This window comes from Protopterus annectens, chromosome 3.part1 (genome assembly GCF_019279795.1).
Source record: "Protopterus annectens isolate FY-2018-M chromosome 3.part1, PAN1.0, whole genome shotgun sequence".
NCBI lineage: Eukaryota > Metazoa > Chordata > Ceratodontiformes > Protopteridae > Protopterus > Protopterus annectens.
Genome location: NC_056732.1, coordinates 406,658,631 through 406,674,452, shown reverse-complemented (window position 1 = coordinate 406,674,452; position 15,822 = coordinate 406,658,631). Strand labels below are relative to the sequence as shown.

General features: G+C 42.3%; 1 protein-coding gene across 1 annotated transcript in view; it reads left to right on the top strand.

Annotated features, from left to right (window-relative positions):
- Positions 1-15,822, top strand: part of TOP2B (DNA topoisomerase II beta) — a gene marked incomplete in the record, with an annotated part of 2,991,925 nt that overhangs the window by 608,729 nt on the left and 2,367,374 nt on the right.

Below are 15,822 nucleotides of genomic sequence, written 5' to 3'. Positions count from 1 at the left end.
ACCTACCATAAATGTAGATGTCCGATAGGTATGCATCTGCAGTCAGTTTCCCACCCTCCTTCCCCTCTGTGGTATTCCTAGGGTATTTACCCCTCTTTTAGCTAGCTGGGGGAAACTATTATGGTGTATTTGTTTGTATATATGTGTATATATATATATTTTTATATTGTTTGCTCTCTACTGTTTGGAATTATTTGCATTTATCCAAATTTAGCCTTCCTAGAGGGCACCTGGCATCTGGGGCAAGAAACACTGAGGAAAATGGCGTCGGCTGATGCCTTTATACCCAATAAACAGCAGCTATGACGTCGGGTGAAGTGCGACATCAGCCGAGGCCAGACCCAGACTTTGGAATCCGGCCGACCGAAGGGCTGCCTGAGGCAGGACAACCCATATGTTAGGACTGCAGATGCATACCTATCGGACATCTACATTTATGGTAGGTGCAAAACTGTACTTTCTTCCTAACTCTCACCAATTTCTTTACAAAAGCCATAATGTTGACCCTGAAACCATTTCTCAAGGCCCCAGTGGAATGAAGGCCTCTACTGCTAAGAATCCACTACCTTCCGAAAGAGAGTCAAGATCCTTAGAAAGGTGGGGAAAAAGGTATATACCTCGGCCACCCTAGCCATGAGGGCCTTAAATTGTCAGTTTCATATGCTTAAATATCAGCAGTTTCTGTTATCGCAGTTAAGAAATAAAATGTCTCAACCTGAACAACCAGATTTGAAGGAGTTGCAGGATATGATGCATAGTGCAGAACAAGTGGGTAAACACACCTTACAATGTGGCTATGATGCCCTAGAGGCCTCAAGTAGAGCTGCTGTTACAGGATCAGTTATTTGTAGACATGCCTGGCTTAGGGAACAAAACTTGCCTGATCATGTGAAAGCTAAACTACTAGTTGCTCCTTTACAAAAGGATGTGCTATTTGGTACTAATGCTGAGGAGATACTACGGAAAATGGAAGAAAAAGCCAAATCTATGCAAACTGTCAAAGCTTTTCTACAGGTTCAACCACCACATTTTAGCAGAAATTGGCCTTCTAAAAATTGGTCCTTTCCAGCCACGGACAAGCCCCAAAGAGGTAGATACAGGTGCACAAGGGGCAGAGGACAATCACAAGGATCATATAGAGGCAGGCAATGGCAGACTCCAGCACCAAGAGGTGGCGAAGACAGTGCACAACAATACAGGAAACCAACCCAATGACTTCCTCCTTTTCATGCCAAGCAAGTCTCAGCTGGCAGCACCCTTGGGAGGAAAGCTGGCATTATTTACAAGAAATTGGCATATTGTCACAACATGTATGATATAAAAAAAGTTGTTTGCACGTAAGCAATTGCACGGCTCAAATAGACATGATACAAAAAACAAAAAGAAGAGCCAGCAAGACCAAAACCCAATAATAAACAATTTATTGTAGATGATAGGACAGCAAAGAGGTACACAAACCGTTTTCGGCTGGTACTATCTACACAGCCTTCTTCAGTGTGAAATGAGTTTACTCCAAGCATTCCTTTATATGGACTGCAAACAAATCTGATTGGTTGTATCTAAAACTTGTCATTCAAACCGGGTGGGAAAAGACCACCCAACTTAAAAATCCATTTTTTCTCCTTTGAGTTTAATAATGCATGCCAACCTGTTTTGTTGGATTTTTTACCCCTGATAATGTCAATAATAGTAAACATGAAAGAAGCTGAAGGGTGTGATACCTGATGTTTATATAAAGCATTGTTAATTCTGCCTTTTTTGATGTTGCTGATATGTTCTGAGATTCTTAGTCTAAGAGGCCTAGATGTTTGGCCTATGTAAAAAGCTCCGCATGAGCATGTAGCTAAATAAATTAGCCAGTCTGAGCAGCAATTGGCAAAGAATTTTATCTCATATACATTAGAAGAGTTTCTACTGGTGAATTCTTTGGTTTTTGATATTTTATTGCAATTTGTGCAGTGTCCACAGGGATGACGACCCGTAAGCATAGAACCTGTGAGAGTAGTTTGAATAGGTTCAGGCTTGTCCACAAAATGTCCATGTTTGTAGTGACTGAATGTGCTGCCCAGATTTCTGCCTTTCCTAAATGAGAAAAAACATCTATTGGGAATAATGGGGGATAAGTCAGTATCATATAGTAATAAATTCCAATGTCTTTGTATGCTCTGAATCAGGTTGTCTGAGTTTCTACCATATGTGGTGGTAAATCTAAGGGGTTGATTGGGAGAACTCAGGTTGGTCCTGTAGGTTAATAAGTCTTCCCTATCCATATGACCCACTTGATGTATGGCATGAAAGACATGGCCCATTTTATAATCCCTATTCTTGAATCTGTTAACAAGATCTTTGCTTTGTTCACTATAAGATGTGTTATCAAAACAAATGCGTTTGAGTCTGATGAATTGTGATTTAGGAATATTTTTGCATATATGTGGGGGATGAAAACTACTGGCATGTAATATGGTGTTATATTCAGGATGTTTCCTGAATACTTGAGTGCCTAAGGTATGGTCAGATAATCTATGGATCGCTACATCTAAAAACGTGTTATTATTGAAATCATAGTGTAAGGTGAAATTTATACCCCATCGGTTGTTGTTGAGGTATTTAACAAATTCAAAGAGACCTTCCAGATCACCCTTCCATACTGCCCAGCAATCATCAAGGTAACGTCGCCAAATGTCAAGATGTTCAAGGTAAATATTATTATTGCTGTTGTATATAAGATCCTTCTCCAAATAGGCCATAAATAGATTGGCATAGATGGGCGCAAATGAGGATCCCATGGCGGTACCCTTGGATGTCCTTCAAGGATGCATCTGCAGTCCTAACATATGGGATGTCCTTCAAGGATGCATCTGCAGTCATAACAAATGGGTTGTCCTGTCGTCAGGCAGCCCTTCGGTCGGCCGGATTCCAAAGTCTGGGTCCGGCTTCGGCTGATGTCGCACTTCACCCGACGTCATCTCTGCTGGTCTTCGGGTATAAAGGCATCAGTCGACGCCATTTTCCTCTGTCTTTCTTGCCGCGTGGCGCCCGAAGCAGAAGCTGTTCGCAAGTGCCGGTCGGTCAGATCCAGAGATTACTACTACCGAATACTACCAAGACTTCTAAAAAGCCAAGTACCCCGTTGGGGACTCTTTCTTGCCTCAGCCGATGTCAGAAAAAGTCAATAACTGTTTAACTTGTGGGAAACAAATACCTCATAAAGATTTCCACTCTTACTGCCTGCCTTGCTTAGGCCCAGACCACGACGTAGCAGCCTGTTCGGCTGTGCTTCCTTCAACCGACGAACGCTTAGGCGTCGATCAGAGTTTGCTGAACAGTTTTTCGGCTCAGATTTTGCGTACATTATGCCGTCGGATCCTCCGACTACCCAAATTGTTAAAAAACGCAAAGAAAAAGACCGACACTCGCGGTCCGCGGTTTCGGCCGAAACCACGGTTAAGCAAGCCACGAGTGTCTCTGTTTCGGCCGAAACCGAGAAAGCCGGTCAATCTTCAGCCGAATCCATGACTACTACTGAGGCTCCTGCTACCTTAGTTGAATCGGCCTCAGAAGTTTTGCCTACTACTGTGGTTCCTAGTGATTTATCAGACACCATCCTTTTGGATGTCTCTACCCCAGCACGTGGTGCTGCTAGGCCTCCTGCAGCCATGTCTATTAAGGCCTTTGCCAGGGCTAAAGCAGCCAAAACTGTTAAATCAGTGCCTGTTAAGCCCCCTTCACACAGGCCCACTTCTAGTTCACAAATGCTTACTCTGGCAGAGGATTTAATATCCTTAATTAGAGGATCCCAATCTCACCCAGACAGGGCCTCTCAGCCCCAGAAAGAGATCTAGGGCAGAGCCCCGAGCCAGTGTCCTCTGATGATTCTGCGGATGACTCAGACATTACAGACCAGCCAGAGGCTCCTTTTTCTATTTATGAAGATTCAGATGCTGAAGAATCCATTCCATCTGCCTCTCCACCAGAGGAATTTTCCTTTGGGGAAACCTTACATGCCATGAGAGAACAATTCCAATGGCAGGGACAAGATTTCTCAGATTCAAGAAAAAGGCTTAGGACCTTTCTGCACTTACCACAACATAGGCCCTTAGCTATACCTCCAGTACTGCCTGTTGTGGATGATGCATTTAATGATGTTTGCACCGCTCCCGATACTTTACCTCCAGCCCCTGCCAAACCAGATAGATTTTACAGGGTGCCAGACACTCATCACCACCTATACAAGGCCCCACTTGCAGATCCTGAGACTATATCCCAGGGGCCTAAGGCAGTAGCCTCGACCTCAGGAAAAAACCCTATTCCTTCTGAAAGGGAATCCAGGTCCTTAGAGAGATGGGGGAAAAAAGTTTACACCTCTGCTACTCTCTCAGCTAGAGCTTTAAACTGTCAGTTTCATATGATCCAATACCAAGAGTTTATGCTTGATGAGTTAACTAAGAAGCTGTCCTCTGATGACTCCTTAGATAAGAAATATGTTTTAGAAATGGTAAATAACATCCAACAGGTTAGTAACCATTCTTTAAAATGTGGCTATGATGCACTGGAGGCTTCATTTAGATCAGCCATGACTGGCACAGTGATAAGAAGGCATGCATGGTTGAAAGAACAGGCCTTGCCGGATCATGTTAAAGCAAAGCTGTTAGATGCTCCTATGGATAAGACCAGTCTATTTGGTACACCTGCTCAGCAAGTAATGAAGAAAATGGAAGAGAAGGCAAAATCTGTACAAACAGTTAAGGATTTCTTACAGGTTCAGCCCCCAAGGTTTAGCAGGAACTGGCCTGCCAAAAATTGGTCCTTTCCAGACTCCTCAAAATCTCAAAGAGGCAGGAATAGACGCTCTAGAGGCAGAAATCAATCCAGAGGAGGTCCCTACAGAGGACGACAGTGGCAAGGCAATAACCGAGGCACAGACACAACCACTGCCACTACAACAGGACAATCACAGTGACTTGGCTCTGACACCGCCTACCAGGGAGCAAATAGCAGCACCTTTAGGCGGAAAGTTAGCCATATTTTCAAAAAATTGGCACTATATCACAAAAGACAAGTGGATTTTGCAAACCATAGACCAAGGCTACAGGTTCCACTTCCACACCTTACCAGTAAAAAGAGGAATGCCAAACCTACCTCCAAATCAAAAAACAGAAGCTCTAAAGCAGATAGCGGAATTAACAAGGATGAGAGCTGTGGAAAGAGTACCTGTAACAGAACAGGGCAAAGGATTCTACTCCAGACTCTTCCTAGCACCAAGGAAAGAGAAAAATTGGAGACCTATTCTCGACCTGTCCGTCTTAAACACATACATCATTGTCCCAAAATTCAAAATGCTGACCCTACAGCAACTTCTTCCCATGCTGGGCAAGGGAAGGGAAGGAAAAGCAATTTCCAAACAGACAATCTCCAAATGGATAGGAAATTGCATAAGATTCTGTTACTCCTACCACGGAAAACCAATTCCACAGAACATAAGACCTCATTCTACAAGGGCTACAGCCACTACCACAGCTTTCTTACGAGGAGTGGCAACCAAGGACATTATTGAGGCGGCTACTTGGACCTCCGTGCATACATTTGCCAAGCATTATAATTTACCTCTATACTCTAGATCCCGAGCAGGGTTTGCCACTGCTGTACTGCAAGGGATCCTAACTACACCATAATTCTTCTTCCTCCTCCCCTAGTTTGGTTATGGTATTCTACCCATTTGTTATGACTGCAGATGCATCCTTGAAGGACATAGTACAGTTTTGTACCTACCATAAATGTAGATGTCCGAACAGGATAGCATCTGCAGTCAGGATTACCCACCCTCCTTCCCCTCTGTGGTACTCCTAGGGTATTTACCCTCTTAATAGCTAGCTGGGGGGGAGTCTCTTATGGTGTATTTGTTTATATATATGTACATACATTGTTATTTTTTGTGTTTGCCTTCTACTTTTTTGGAAACATTGGCATTTATCCAAAATTTAGCTTTCCAAGAGGGCAACTGGCATCTGGGGCAAGAAACACTGAGGAAAATGGCGTCGGCGGATGCCTTTATACCCGAAGACCAGCAGAGATGACGTCGGGTGAAGTGCGACATCAGCCGGACCCAGACTTTGGAATCCGGCCGACCGAAGGGCTGCCTGACGACAGGACAACCCATTTGTTATGACTGCAGATGCTATCTTGTTCGGACAGCTACATTTATGGTAGGTACAAAACTGTACTTTCTAAAGAAGGTAGAAGAAAAAGCTAAATCTGTCCAAACAGTCAAGGATTTCTTACAGGTCCAACCTCCGAGGTTTAGCAGAAATTGGCCTTCGAAGAATTGGTCCTTTCCAGACACCTCCAGAGCACAGAGAGGCAGAAATAGACGCCCAAGAGGCAGAGGTCAATCCAGGGGTGCCTACAGGGGACGTCAGTGGCAGCCTAACAACCAGAGAAGTACCGCCACAGATTCAGCTACAACCACTTCCACAGGACAGACACAATGACTTGGCTCTGATTCCGCCTACCAGGGAACAACTGGAAGCACCCTTGGGCGGAAAACTAGCCTTATTTTCCATAAACTGGCATTACATTACAGGAGACAAATGGACTTTACAAACAATAGACAAAGGCTACAGGTTTCACTTCCACACTCTACCAAAAAAGAGAGGAATGCCAAACCTACCACTAAGCCAAACAACAAACGCTCTAAGACAAATCAACAACCTACTAAGGATGAGAGCTATAGAAAAGGTACCGCTTATGGAACAAGGACAAGGATTTTACTCCAGACTTTTCCTTGTACCAAGAAAAGAAAATCAGTGGAGGCCTATTCTCGACCTGTCTGCTCTGAACACATACCTCATTGTACCAAAATTCAAAATGCTGACCCTACAGCAACTTCTTCCCATGCTGGGCAAGGAGTCTTGGCTGGTGAGTCTAGATCTCAAGGAGGCATACCTGCACGTCCCTATACGACCAGATTGCAGAAGACACCTCAGATTTCTTGCAGGATCAGAGCATTATCAATTCTCAGCATTGCTCTTTGGCTTATCTACTGCGCCCAGAGTATTCACGAAATGCCTGGCATCAGTAATTGCTCATTGCAGGCTTCAGGGAATTCAAATTTACCCATACCTGGACGACTGCCTAATACAAGCGGACAACAAGACAAAATTAACAAAAGATTCGTGGGCGGCACAGTGGTGCAGCGGTTAACGTTGTCGCCTCACAGCAAGAGTTTCACCGGTTCGATTCTCGGCTGGGGTGCCTTCTGTGTGGAGTTTGCATGTTCTCCCTGTGTTCGCGTGGGTTTCCTCCGGGTACTCCGGTTTCCTCCCACATTCCAAAGACATGCATCTGGAGCGTTTCTCCCCGGGCCTCCGCTGAAAACAGGCTCTGTGAAACCTAGTCGGACATTCCAGGTCAACAAATGTTAAATAAATAAATAAATACATTTGGAAAAGGTTATACAATTGCTGCAAGCCTTGGGATACACAGTCAACATGAAAAAGTCAAGACTGGTACCATCCCAAAGGATAACATTCTTGGGTGCAGAACTGGACACATCAACTCAGATGGCCTTTCTCACAGAAGAAAAACAAAAACAACTACCAGTCTATTTCATGACATTAGCAACACAGACTCAGCTTACTGCAAGGAAAATCCAGCAAGCCCTGGGTTACATGGCATCCTGCATAATATTGATTCCGCATGCCAGACTGCATATGAGAAAGTTGCAATGGTACCTAAGGTATGTATGGTCTCAACACAAGCACAGTCTAGAAGCCCAGATTCCAATAATTCCATGCCTGAAGCAAGAATTCCTGTGGTGGGCTCAGGCCTGTCAGTTGAACAGAGGATTGCCTTTCCACAAACCTCATCCAAACCAGACCATCACCACGGACGCCTCAGACCTAGGCTGGGGGGCGCACATGGTGGACAAGTGTATACAAGGCCTATGGACACAAGACCAGCTGAATCTACACATAAATCAAAAGGAGATGCTGGCAGTGAAACATGCAATCCAGGCATTCAGACCATTTCTTCAGCAAGGACACCTGCTGATATGGACGGACAACACTACAGTCATGTGGTACATCAACAAACAGGGAGGTACACACTCATATCCTCTATGCCGGATGGCAATGGACCTGTGGAATGTGGCTCTAAACCTCAACATTCAACTCCAGGCCAGATTTGTACCAGGAAAAGAAAATTCACTAGCAGACACCTTAAGCAGAACTACCACGGATGCTCACGAATGGATGCTGCATCCAGATATCTTCAAAACCATAATAAAGAAATGGGGACTACCAGAGATAGACCTGTTCGCCTCCCCACACAACCACCAATTGAAGAAATTCTGCACAAGACATACCACCCGCTTGCTTGGAGGGTGGACTTCCTTTCCTTCAGCTGGAAAAACCTGACAGCATATGCATTCCCACCTCTTCCTTTGATGTACAAAGTCCTACTGAAGATCAAAGAGGATCAGCCAAAGATAATCCTGATAGCTCCAGACTGGCCGAGGCAGCATTGGTACCCGCTACTGAGGAGCATGTCTCGGTCACACGCATGGCCTCTACCTCTATGTCCTTTACTTCTAACACAGAACAACTACAAGATCCTACATCCAAACTTGAAAACACTACAGCTAGCTGCTTGGAATATTGCATAAAACAAAATAACCCAGATTTATCTCAGAGGGTTAAGGACATTATCCTGGAGGCTCGCAGACCCTCCACAAGGAAGACTTATTCAGCCAAATGGAAAAGATACCTCATTTGGAGTGCATCAAAAGGGGAAACTGTATCATTGGCAAACATAGCAAACATCCTGGAATACTTAGCAGAACTGTTCCACAATGGCCTGTCCTACTCCTCCATTAAGATTCATGCATCAGCAATTTCAGCAGAATACAACATGGATCCTCCAGTCTTCTCTCATCCTCTACTCAGTTCCTGAGAGGAATCAAAAATGTAAAGCCTCCAAGGAAACCACCTTTGTCTACATGGGATCTTAACTTTGTACTGGAAAAGTTAACACTCCCCCCTTTTGAACCAGCAGCAACAGCAGCCTTGCAGTTCTTATCTTGGAAAACTGCTTTCCTGCTTGCAATCAATTCAGCAAGAAGGGTATCTGAGTTACAGGCATTAATGGCAGTGCAGCCCTTCCTTATCTTCCATCAGGATAGAGTGTCTCTGAGAACTAACCCTACTTTTATGCCAAAAGTGGTCTCCAGAGTATCATTGAACCAAGCGATTCATTTACCTACATTCTTCCCCAACCCACAGAACAGGGGGGAAAGACTACTGCATACCTTGGATGTACACCGACAATTACGTTACTATCTGGACAGAACTAAGACCAACAGAAAAACTGACCAGCTTCTGGTAGCATATGCAACAGGAATGCAAGGAAAAGCAATTTCAAAACAGACAATCTCAAAATGGATAGGAAATTGCATTAGATTTTGCTACTCTTTTCATGGAAAGACAACTCCAGAAAGTATCAGGCCTCACTCCACAAGAGCTACAGCCACCACTACAGCTTTCCTACGAGGAGTGGCTACCTAAGACATTTTAGAAGCTGCTACTTGGAGCTCCGTGCATACATTTGCCAAGCATTATAATCTTCCTTTATACTCCAGATCCCGAGCAGGTTTTGCAGCTGCTGTTTTGCAAGGGATCTTAACTACACCATCTTTATCTTAGTTCCTCCTCCCCCAGTTTGGCTATGGTATTCTACCCATATGTTAGGACTGCAGATGCATCCTTGAAGGACATAGTACAGTTTTGTACCTACCATAAATGTAGATGTCAGATAGGTATGCATCTGCAGTCAGGATTACCCACCCTCCTTCCCCTCTGTGGTATTCCTAGGGTATTTACCCCTCTTTTAGCTAGTTGGGGGAATCTGTTATGGTGTATTTGTTTGTATATATGTATATATATTCTTATATTGTTTGCTCTCTATTGTTTGGAATTATTTGCATTTATCCAAATTTAGCCTTCCTAGAGGGCACCTGGCATCTGTGGCACGAAACACTGAGGAAAATGGCGTCGGCTGATGCCTTTATACCCAACACACAGCAGCTATGACGTCGGGTGAAGTGCGACATCAGCCGAAACCAGACCCAGACTTTGGAATCCGGCCGACCGAAGGGCTGCCTGAGGCAGGACAACCCATATGTTAGGACTGCAGATGCATACCTATCGGACATCTACATTTATGGTAGGTACAAAACTGTACTTTTGCCAGTAGCAGACATCTTGGTGAAAGAAGACATTGTTTGTTAGGACATATGAAGCCATATCCAGTAGAAATTTGTTAAATTCACATTTATATAAACCTGAGATTTGTAACCAATAGGATAAAGATTCTAATCCACCAGAGTGAGCTGTGTTGGTGTATAAGGCGCTGACATCTAAAGTACACATGCGCCATTCAAGTTCCAGTTGAGTGTCAGAAATGATTTGAAGGAAGTTAGTTGTGTCCTGTAAGCGTGAGCGAATAAGTGACAATAAAGGTTTTAATTTCTCAGTCAAAAAAAGGGAGAGGGGGTTCAGTAAAGTATCCCCTACCTGATACAATTGGTCTCCCTGGGGGGGGGGGGGGTGGGATCCTTGTGTATTTTGGGCAAGAAATATATGTATTGATTTGATGAATCTTGTACTGAGAGTTGATGCATAAGGTTGGAATCAATAATAGAAGCATCTCTGGCATAAGAAAGAAATTCAGAAATTTCCTTTTGAAATTTCGATGTTGGATTTATATTCATTTTGGAATAATATTTGGCATCAGATAGTTGTCTGAGAGCTTCATTATTGTAATCTTGCCAATTAAGTACCACAACAGCACCCCCTTTGTCAGCTGAAATAATGACAATGTCATGATTGTTTTGTAAATTATGGATAACTTGTTGTTCAGCCTTAGTGATGTTGTTTGATCGAATATCAAATGTTGAGTGAGAATAATGTAGATCCTTAAGAACATTGTTTTGAAATTGAGAAACAACAGGATGCATGGCAGGATTAAATGTAGATTTGTGGTATGTAAATTTCTGTACAGCATCACAACCATTAGAACAACCAAAAAACAATCTAAGGTTAAGTAATCTACAAAATGAGGAAACATCTTGTGCAAATGAATCTTCAGTAACAAAAAAACCTGGTACAAATGATAAGCCTTTATTGAGGACATTGATTTCAATTGGTGACAAGTTATAACTGGAAAGGTTTAAAACATTAATGTGCATGTGTGATACTACTTCGTCATTGCCAGTTGTAAGAGTCCTTGTATGTCTGTCACCACCTTTCTGTTTTCTCCCCCCTCTTTTGTACCTTGCCCTAAAGGGGCACCTGTAAGTGATCGCTTGGGAATGGGTGAACCGGATGCAGTCTGCAGTTCACTCTCAGGGCCAGAGGTTGGTTCCTCGGTAGAAGAGCCAGTGTCAGAGGCCCAATTAGTTTTAAGTATTGATTTGGGTCTTTTCCTTTTAGTGGGACGACTATGTTGAATATTAAATTTAACTTGTTTTTTTATTACACTAAATGGATTGCTGCCCTGGTAGTCCGAAATATCCCTATTAAACTTCTGAATTTTCTTGGTTTTGAGTTGTGTCTCCAAAGTATTAAGATCAGAAGCAAAAAAAGGCTCCTTCTCAAAAGGTTTGACATCATTAGCCAAAGTCAAAACAGTATTGATTTCCTTATCAATTGTGCGCTCATAATATTTGTTTAATGCTTCAACAAATGACATGCTCGCTTTGTGTTGGATCTCTGCCCATTCGGACGATAAAGCGTCATCTTATTCAGCAACTAGGGGTTGTATTCTAACCCTTAAGCTGCGTGGAGTGATATTTTTGGCAATATATGCCTTGAAAAGTTTGGCATGCCACACATTTGAGCGTAATGATCTTAAATGTTTATGGAGTTTGTCGAATGCCAAATTACAGGTAGTCTCCGACCCCATGGGTTCACCAGTATTGGAAGTGTCATGGCTTGAACCCAAACCAAAAACACTCAGATCCTCACGATCTGAGGAAAGTCCAGAGACAAGACTCAATAGATCCATATTACTATATAAGAAATAAATACAAGTGGACAATTATAGCTACAATGGCTACGTCCAAATCAAGGGCAATAATAGACTCAAATTGAGGCTACGTCCCTGATGAGTATCTAGGGCTAAACAGTAGTACAAAATAATGGGACAGTCTGGAAGACACACTCAAAAGAAAGCAAGTTGGGTGGGCAAAATGCCCATCTAATTGTTCAAAGAATATCAAACTACCAGGGACAGTTAGATCCAAATTGTCACAGATGAAAAAAAGAACAAATGGCCCAATGCCAAAGGGCAATTGGATAAAACTTTATGATCCCAAGCCTTGGAAATAAAGTGATCAATACTAAGAGTGGGGGAAAAATACAATAATAAATATAAATAGTGACCAACAATCTATCCACACCAGTAAAGAGAATGGAGGTCTTAATGACAAAACTGGTAATGTGGCTGCTGTAAGTTCTCATGAAGGAACTCAGTGGAGACAAATGGGACTCATAAAAGATCAGAGATAATGTTATCCAATAATACAAAAATATTGAAAAAATGGCAATAGGTACTACAAAAAAGTGAGCATCCCTGACAATCCAAACTATTGACACAAATGGAACTAATCTATTACTTGGGATTCTGAAAGGATGTAAATAGATAGCAAAAATGTTATCTATTATGATTCAACTATTAATGGACCCAATGGGGTAATTGTACCCAAAAAATGATGATAGTTACGTGAACTATAGGCTATGAAACAGTACACAAAAGCATAGGCACCACACACTGTTCAGTAAATGGACCCCTAATGTAAAGGTCGAGTCACATAAGCATTCAACAAAGAAGTCCTAAAATGATAGGTCTCAGTATTGGTAGACACCTAAGTTCAACTGCATTCACTACATAGATGTAATAAGTTATAATAAACACATGTTGATGTGAAAAGACTGTAAATCCTTCACCGAAGGAAAAACACAGTAAGACCAAATGCAGTAATACTGATCCAAAGAAATGACCGCTGATGTAGATTTGAATGTCAAAAGAGACTCAATATTGTACTTGTTGCAGAATTGGCAAAAACTACATAAAGCCTAAGTAGTGAAACATATCACAAAAACATGAACATCAAACAGTGTTCAATAAACAGGCACCCTGCTGTAAATAAAGTCACATACACAGTCGCCAGAATCAGTACTACTGTTGGTTTATAAATCCCAAAATAGTTGCCCGGTAAATGCAAATAAGTACCTGAATCTGCTGAAAGAATATGAAATAACCTTACTGATATGAAACTTATGCAATTTCTGAAAAAGAGACCTATGCGATTGAATACAGAAAAAGGCTGTAATACTAAATTACCAAAAGTAAATCACAAGATAAACTGTATTATCACATATAGTCCATAGTTTAAATCAGAAGGATATAATCCAAAATACAGATGAGTGTTATGGAAATAGTCTTGTTGAAAAAATGTCGAATAAGCTTCTGTTCCACTTGCGAACAAAATGGCGAAGATGTCATGAAGCGCTTGTTTTACACAGTTCGCGAAAAAAACTCAACACGAAAGTAGTCCAAAAAGTTGGAACACCCTCCAAGAAAAAAATGGAATCCCTTGTGTTTTCGCCAAAATCAGGTGTGCTTATGTTAATTGGTTCCCCACACTAAGGATGTCACATATATCAGAAGTCAAATAAATGATATGTAAAAGTTCACAAGGCCAAAACTCACTCTGAGATATCCCAAAACCGTCCGTGGTGATCTGAGGGACTGAACTGATGCACAACCTCCAATTGTTGCAAAAATATATCCAGCGAAAGAAAGTTCTGCTATAATCCACTCAAGACAACCAAACGTTGATCGAAACTGGTTGAAAAAGACCAAAAGGAACAGCTCCGAAAATGAACTGAAGACTGCAGCCTGTTCACGCCAAAACCAACTCCCCAACTGGAGACCTAATGACAGTACATGGGCGGGACTTCCTGAAGAATCGCAAAATATAGCACTCCACCACGGGTTGAGAAAAACAAGCCAAATGAGAGCCAAATATGTAGAGAAAATAAATGAAAAAGGCAAAAATGGGTATCAAGTGTCTAAATCCTCAGCTCGAAAATGCCATTAAACTCGCTGAATAAGTGGGAAATGAAAATAGTCTTAAACACAATGTAATTGTGCTACATGAATAATCCAAATAGAGTAGGAATAAATGTTCAAAAATAAATAAATGGATCAAAAAATGGACCGTAAAAAACCATAAGCAGTCCTAATATGTCCAAGGATAATAAAATAATTGTTTGCAGTCCATATAAAGGAATGCTTGGAGTAAACTCATTTCGCACTGAAGAAGGCTGTGTAGATAGTGCCAGCAGAAACCGGTTTGTGTACCTCTTTGCTGTCCTATGTATCTACAATAAATTGTTTATTATTGGGTTTTGGTCTTGCTGGCTCTTCTTTTTGTTTTTTGTATATTGTGACAACAGACAAATGGATCCTGGACGTTATAAACAGAGGCTACAGATTTCTTTTTCACACTCTTCCAAAAATGAGAGGCATGCCAAACCTGCCACACAATCAAAGGGCAGAGGCACAACTACAAATTTCAAGCTCATAGACATGAAAGCTATTCAAGAGGTACCTACTCACGAACAAGGTCAAGGTTTTTATTCCAGGCTATTTCTGGTACCAAGGAAAGGAACCGACTGGAGACCCATTTTGGACTTATCCATCCTAAACACATTCTTACTCGTACCAAAATTCAGGATGCTCACATTATAGCAGCTTCTTCCCATGCTGGGCAAGGAGTTTTGTCTGGTAACATTGGACCTCAAGGAGGCATACCTGCATGTCCCAATCAGACAAAGCTGCAGAAGACACCTCAGATTTCTTGCAGGTTCAATCCACTATCAATTCTCTGCATTGCCCTTTGGCTTATCTACTGCGCCCAGAGTATTCATGAAATGCCTGGCATCAGTAATTGCCTACTGCAGACTTCAAGGGATACAAATTTACCCTTATTTGGACGACTGCCTGATCCAAGCGGACAGCAAGCACATACTTCTGGAACATCTGGCTTATGTAACACGGTTACTGAATTCTCTGGGATACACAATCAACAAAGAGAAATCCAGGCTAACACCATCTCAGAAAATAACTTTCCTGGGTGCCAGCTTGGACACAAACACCCAGATGGCCTATCTTACGCCAGAAAAACAGGGACAACTAACTCAGTACTTCAAAATACTAGCAAATTGTACCAGGCTTACTGCAAGGAAAATCCTGCAGGCTCTGGGCTTCATGGCATCTTGCATTCTTTTAATCCCATGTGCAAAGTTGCATATGAGGAAACTTCAATGGTACCTAAAAAACCTATGGTCTCAACACAGCCACAGTTGGGAAATAATAATACCAATAATTCCATGTTTGCAAAAGGAATTTCTATGGTGGGCCCAAGCATGTCAAACAAACAAAGGTCTCCCATTCTGCAAGCCTCAAGCAAATCAAGTCATCACAACAGACGCCTCAGATTACGCCTGGGGGGGGGGGGCGCACATGACAGACAGGTGCATTCAGGGCAAATGGTCCCAAAAGGAAAAGCACCTTCACATCAATCAAAAAGAAATGCTAGCAGTGATAAATGCAATTACAGCTTTCAAGGACCTCCTGCATCCAGGACAATTATTGATAACAACAGACAACACCACAGTAATGTGATACATAAACAAACAAGGAGGAACACATTCATACCCCTGTGCAGACTAGCCATGACACTTTGGAACTTGTCTCTGG